The sequence below is a fragment of the Phocoena sinus genome, chromosome 7 (assembly GCF_008692025.1).
Source record: "Phocoena sinus isolate mPhoSin1 chromosome 7, mPhoSin1.pri, whole genome shotgun sequence".
NCBI classification, from domain to species: Eukaryota; Metazoa; Chordata; class Mammalia; order Artiodactyla; family Phocoenidae; genus Phocoena; species Phocoena sinus.
The window spans coordinates 109,136,582-109,143,593 of record NC_045769.1 but is presented as its reverse complement, the minus strand read 5'-3'; positions in this window follow the sequence as shown (position 1 = coordinate 109,143,593).

Sequence of the window (7,012 nt, the reverse complement as noted above, 5' to 3'; positions counted from 1 at the left end):
TTGTGGAATCGTTGTCTGGTTTTGGTATCAGGGTGATGGTGGCCTCGTAGAATGAGTTTGGGAGTGTTCCTCCCTCTGCTATAATTTGCAAGAGTTTGAGAAGGATAGGTGTTAGCTCCTCTCTAAAAGTTTGATAGAATTCGCCTGTGAAGCCATCTTGTCCTGAGCTTTGGTTTGCTGGAAGATCTTTAATTATAGTTTCAATTTCAGTGCTTGTGATTGGTCTGTTCATATTTTCTACTTCTTCCTGGTTCAGTCTCGGAAGGTTGTGCTTTTCTAAGAATGTGTCCATTTCTTCCAGGTTGTCCATTTTCTTGGCATATATTTGCTTGTAGTAATCTCTCATGATCCTTTGTGTTTCTGCAGTGTCAATTGTTTCTTCTCCTTTTTCATTTCTAATTCTATTGATTAGAGTCTTCACTTTTCTTCTTGATGACTCTGGCTAATGGTTTATCAATTTTGTTTATCTTCTCAAAGAACCAGATTTTAGTTTTATTGATCTTTGCTATTGTTTCCTTCATTTCTTTTTCATTTATTTCTGATCTGATCTTTATGATTTGTTTCTTTCTGCTAACTTCGGGGGTTTTTTTTTGTTGTTATTCTTCTTTCTCTAATTGCTTTAGGTGTAAGGTTAGGTTGTTTATTTGAGATGTTTCTTGTTTCCTGAGGTAGGATTTTATTGCTATAAACTTCCCTGTTAGAACTGCTTTTGCTGCATCCCATAGGTTTTGGGTTGTCATGTTTTCATTGCCACTTGTTTCTAGGTATTTTTTTGATTTCCTCTTTGATTTCTTCAGTGATCTCTTGGTTATTTAGTAGTGTATTATTTACCCTCCATGTGTTTGTGTTTTTTACAGATTTTTTCCTGTAATTGATATCTAGTCTTAGAGCGCTGTGGTTGGAAAAGATACTTGATATGATTTCAATTGACTTAAAATTGCCAAGGCTTGATTTGTGACCCAAGATATGATCTATCCCAGAGAATGTTCCATGAGCACTTGAGAAGAAAGTGTAATCTGCTGTTTTTGGATGGATCTCCTATAAATATCAATTAAGTCCATCTTGTTTAATGTATCATTTAAAGCTTGTGTTTCCTTATTTATTTTCATTTTGGATTATCTGTCCATTGGTGAAAGTGGGGTGTTAAAGTCCCCAATACTATTATTGTGTTACTGTTGATTTCCCCTTTTATGCCTGTTATCATTGCCTTATGTATTGAGGTGCTCCTATGTTGGATGCATAAATATTTACAATTGTTATATCTTCTTCTTGCGTTGATCCCTGATCATTATGTAGTGTCCTCTTTGTCTCTTGTAATAGTCTTTATTTTAAAATCTATTTTGTCTGATATGAGAATTGCTACTCTAGCTTTCTTTTGGTTTCCATTTACATGGAATATCTTTTTCCATCCCCTCACTTTCAGTCTGTATGTGTCCCTAGGTCTGAAGTGGGTCTCTTGTAGACAGCATATATATGGGTCTTGCTTTTGTATCCATTCAGTCAGTCTATGTCTTTTGGTTGGAGCATTTAATCCATTTACATTAAAGGTAATTTTCAATATGTATGTTACTATTACCATTTTCTTAAATGTTTTGGGTTTGTTTTTGTAGGTCTTTTCCTTATCTTGTGTTTCCTGCCTAGAGAAGTTCCTTTAGCATTTGTTGTATAGCTGGTTTGGTGGTGCCAAATTGTCTTAGCTTTTGCTTGTCTGTGAAGGTTTTAATTTCTCCATCAAATCTGAGTGAGATCCTTGCTGAGTAGAGTAATTGTGGCTGTAGGTTTTTCCCTTTTATCACTTTAAGTATCACTGCCACTCCCTTCTGCCTTACAGAGTGTCTGCTGAAAGATCAGCTGTTAAGCTTATGGGGATTTCCTTGTATGTAATTTGTTGCTTTTCCCCTGCTGCTTTTAACATTTTTTCTTTGTATTTAATTTTTGGTAGTTTGATTAATATGTATCTTGACGTGTTTCTCCTTGGATTCATCCTGTATGGGATTCTCTGTGCTTCCTGGACTTGATTGACTCTTTCCTTTCTCATATTAGGGAAGTTTTCAACTATAATCTCTTCAAATATTTTCTCAGTCCCTTTCTTTTTCTCTTCTTCTTCTGGGACCCCTATAATTCAAATGTTTGTGCATTCAAAGTTGTCCCAGAAGTCTCTAAGACTGTCCTCAGTTCTTTTCATTCTTTTTTCTTAATTCTGCTCTGTGGTAGTTATTTCCACTATTTTATCTTCCAGGTCACTTATCCGTTCTTCTGCCTCAGTTATTCTGCTATTGATTCCTCCTAGAGAATTTTTAATTTCATTTCTTGTGTTGTTCATCATTGTTTGTTTGCTCTTTAGTTCTTCTAGGTCCTTGTTATGTGTTTTTTGTACTTTCTCCCTTCTATTTCCAAGATTTTGGATCATCATTACTATCATTACTCTGAATTCTTTTTCAGGTAGACTGCCTATTTCCTCTTCATTTGTTTGGTCTGGTGGGTTTTTACCTTGCTCCTTCATCTCGTGTGTTTCTCTGTCTTCTCATTTTGCTTAACTTACTGTTTTTGGGGTCTCCTTTTCACAGGCTGCAGGTTCGTAGTTCCCATTGTTTTTGGTGTCTCTTCCCAGTGACTAACGATTGGTTCAGTGGGTTGTGTAGGCTTCCTGGGGTCGGGGGACTGGTGCCAGTGTTCTGGTGGATGAGGCTGGATGTTGTCTTTCTAGTCGACAGGACCATGTCCGGTGGTGTGTTTTGGGGTGTCTGTGACCTTATTATGATTCGAGGCAGCCTCTCTGCTAATGGGTAGGGTTGTGTTCCTGTCTTGTTAGTTGTTTGGCATAGGATGTCCAGCACTGTAGCTTGCTGGTCGTTGAGTGGAGCTGGGTCTTAGCGTTGACATGGAGATCTCTGGGAGAGCTTTCCCCGTTTGATATTATGTGGAGTTTGGAGGTCTCTGGTGGACCAATGTCCTGAATTTAGCTCTCCCACCTCAGAGGCACAGGCCTGACACCCAGACAGAGCTTGAAGACCCTGTCAGCCACACAGCTCCCAAGTCTACAGTTGCTCCCAAAGTCCACTGCCTCAATTTTGGGATAATTCGTCATCTATTCAGGTATTCCACAGTTGTAGGGTACATCAGGTTGATTGTGGAGATTTAATCTTCTGCTCCTGAGCTCACAGAGAAATTTCCCTGTCTCTTCTTTGTTTGCACAGCTCCTGGGGTTCAGCTTTGGATTTGGCCTTGCCTCTGTATTTAGGTTGCCCTCTGGTGTCTGTTCTGTACCCAGATAGGAGGGGGTTAAAGGAGCGGCTAATTAGGGGGCTATGGCTCACGCAGTCCTGGGGGAGAGAGGGGTATGGAATGTGGGACGATCTTGGGGTGGCAGAGGCACGCTTGACATTGCACCAGCCTGAGGCATGCCGTGTGTTCTCCTGGGGAAGTTATCCCTGGATCACTGGACCCTGGCAGTGGCAGGACTGCACAGGCTCCCAGGAGGGGAGGTGTGGCTCGTGACCTGTGCTTGCACACAGGATTCTTGGTGGCTGCAGCAGCAGCGTTAGCGTTTCATGCCCGTCTCTGTTGTCTGTGCTGATAGCCGCAGTTCACGCCCATCTCTGAAGCTCGTTTAGGTGGTGTTCTGAATCTTTTCTCCTCGCACACCCCGAAACAATGGTCTCTTGACTCTTAGGCAAGTCCATACTTTTTCCCAGGTTCCCTCCTCATTAGCTGTGGTGCACTATCCCCCTTCAGACTGTATTCACACAGCCAACCCCAATCCTCTCCCTGGGATCTGAACTCCGAAGCCTGAGCCTCAGCTCCCAGCTGCACCCTCCGCCCTGGTGGGTGATCAGACAAGCCTCTCAGGCTGGTGAGTGCTGATCGACACTGATCCTCTGTGTGGGAATCTCTGCTTTGCCCTCTGCACCCCTGTTGCTCCGAAACCTGTCCCCCGCCCACCCCCGTCTCCACCAGTGAAGGGGCTTCCTAGTGAGAGGAAACTTTTCCTCCTTCACAGCTCCCTCCCACTGGTGCAGGTCCTGTCCTTATTCTTTTGTTTCTGTTTTTTCTTTTGCCCTACCAGGTATGTGAGGAGTTTCTTGTCTTTGAGGAAGTCTGAGGTCTTCTGCTAGCATTCAGTAGGTGTTCTGTAGGAGCTGCTCCACATGTAGATGTATTTTTGATGTATTTGTGGGGAGGAAGGTAATCTCCATGTCTTACTCCTCTGCCATCTTGAAGGTCGTCCGTGATATATTATTTAGCCTTAGAAGGAAATCATGCCATTGGAAACAACATAGATGAATCTTGAGGGCATTACGCTAAGTGAAATGTCAGACAGAGAACGGCAAATACTGTATGACCTCATTTATATGTGGAATGTAAAACAAATAAACTCAAGGAAACAGAGAACAAATTGGTGGTTGCCAGGGGTGGGATTGGAGGTGGGTAAGGGTGTTGGGATGGGCAAAGGTGACCAAAGGGTACAAAGTTCCACTTTAAGCTGCATAGTTTTTGGGATGTAATGTACAGCCCGGTGACTATAGTTAACACACTGGATTATATATTTGAAAGTTGCTAAGAAAGTAAATCTTAAAAGTTCTCACAACACAAAGAAAACTGTAACTATGTTAGGTGATAGGTGTGTTACTAATCTTTTATGGTAATCATTTTGCAACATGTACATGTATCAAATCATTACAGTGTACACCTGAAAACTTACACAATGATATATGTCAATTATACCTGAATAAAGCTGGAAAAAAATTGTTTAATGAGTCTGAGAAGCGGGTGGGAACTTCTATCCCCACATAACAGGCCAGGATGTGGAGGTTTAAAGGGTGCTGTGATCAGCTAGTAGGTGGATGTCCAGACACCTAGGTCTTTGCTTACAGACTAATCATAAAGAGGGGGTAACACCTGTTGTAGTGTAAGTGCCTGACAGTTAGCTTTTTAAATTGTAAGATAAGTGCCTGACATTAAGCTTTTCATTGCTGAAGCATCCATTTCAAAAGCATCCATCTGGATTAAGCATATTGTTAGCTACACAACTTGGTAAAGAGCCAGGCTGCCCCACCCATAGACTTCTCCTTTTATTTAATTAATTAAATTGATTAATTATTTTAAAATGTAAAATATTACCGTATTTTTATTCGTCTCATTGACGGATGTCCCTTCGTTGTGGCAACAGCGAGGGGAAAGAGGAGGGGAAAACAACAACAACAGCAGAAGGAAACTTTATTTCTCAACGTACTCACGCCAGCTGACGACGGCCAGCTGTCAACCTTTGGTGGAATCGCATTCCGGTGCCCAGAACCGGCCTGGCATGGGGAGTGAGGAATCCGTCCCTTCCCCAGCAGTTGTACCTCACCCAGGGATGTTAGAGAAAAATGCTGCCGGGTCCCAGGTCCCAGGTCCCACAGGTCCCCTGGGTCCCCTGTGCCCTGTCCACGACCATCCCTGAGTGGAGAAATGCACACCAGGAGGATCGGGTCTGTCATCGTGTCCCCACGGCCCTGTGCTCCCGATGCGGCCCACTCACTTGACTGCCGGTTGTCTTCTCCTTTTATTGATAGAAAGCCCCTGGTGACCTAGATAACTGACTTCTTGAGGGACCCAGCTTTTCTTTTCCCATGCCCTAATTGCTACTCTTATGTTTTAAATTCACCAATAAAGAGTAAACCTGCATAAGCCTAGGCATCCCACCCTCGACCCCAGTAAGGGCAGAACCCAGATGTGTGGGCCCTGTACACTTCCAGGACCTGAGAGTAACAAACCTTGTTTCTTCAGTTTCTTGCTGGTTATTGCTGAGGTGCATCCTGCAGTCATAAGAAACACAAGGGCTGGTCCAGCCTGCATTTGGCTCCAGTCAGGGAAGTGTCTGCGGGGGCTTTCAGAGTAGTGCATACCCCAGTGAGTGGCCCCAGGCTTTCCTAGCCAATAGCTAGGTCAATAGCCAATAGGGAAGGTCTTGGAGGCTGGAGTCTGTTCCCTACAAACAAGAAATGGGAGACAGAAAGGCTTCCGCACCCAGGAGCACCAAAGGTTCTGCTCAGTTTCCCTGCTGTTACAGAAAACAACACACAACAGGATCAGCACACAAGCACTGGCCTGCATGTGCAGGTGAGCTCGCCCAGGTAGCAGATATTGTATTTAAAAGGAAAATGTAAATGTAAAATGGGATGATGGTATCTGTCTCCATGGGCACTCATTTAATCCTCTCAACAACACTATGAGGTAGGTACACACTATTAATTCAACCTTACAGATGAGGAAACAGGCACAGATAACTCAAACAACCTGCTTACGGTGGCAAATCTAGTAAGTGGCTGAGTGAGGGCTGGAACCCAGGCCGTCTGGCCCAGAGACCATACTCTTAACCTCTTCACTTCACTGGCTCAACTCAGCAAAAATCTCCATTTACTGTAAACTTAAACATGAACATCTGAGGACTATGTTTAAGCACGAAACTTGCATAGAAAATGTATGAAAGGGTGGATGGATTTCAGGCAATTCTTACTTCTTCCCCTTATGCTTTTCTGTCCTGTTTGGCTCTTTTTTTTTTTTTTTAGAGTGAGCATATGCTATTTATACAAATACAGTTGTTAAAAAAAAAAAAACGATAAAGCTAAGAGGAGAAAGAAAACAAACCCTTCTTGTTCAGTCAGTTTCCCACATCCTGGGTAGCTCAGTTCGACCTCAGAATCACACCCTGGTAGGTAGGTGGATTTACCTGCACTGTTTACTGAGGATTTTGGTTAGTTCAGGACTTTAAACACACAGTAAATGGATTCACTCAGAATGAGAAAAAATTCATACAGTTATGTATGTACGTAGGTATGATTTTATACTACAGGCTGTGTCTGGCTTTTGGGACTTTGAATTCTTCCTCCCTCTGATAGGAAGTTCCTGGTCAAGTGGAACCACTGGACTGTGCCTAGTCTTTATTTCTCTTTTTCTTTCTTAGGCCAGTTTGTGTGAGCATCCTTGACACAGCCCCAGTGGTGCTTCTGTGTGTTGAATCTTTGGACTG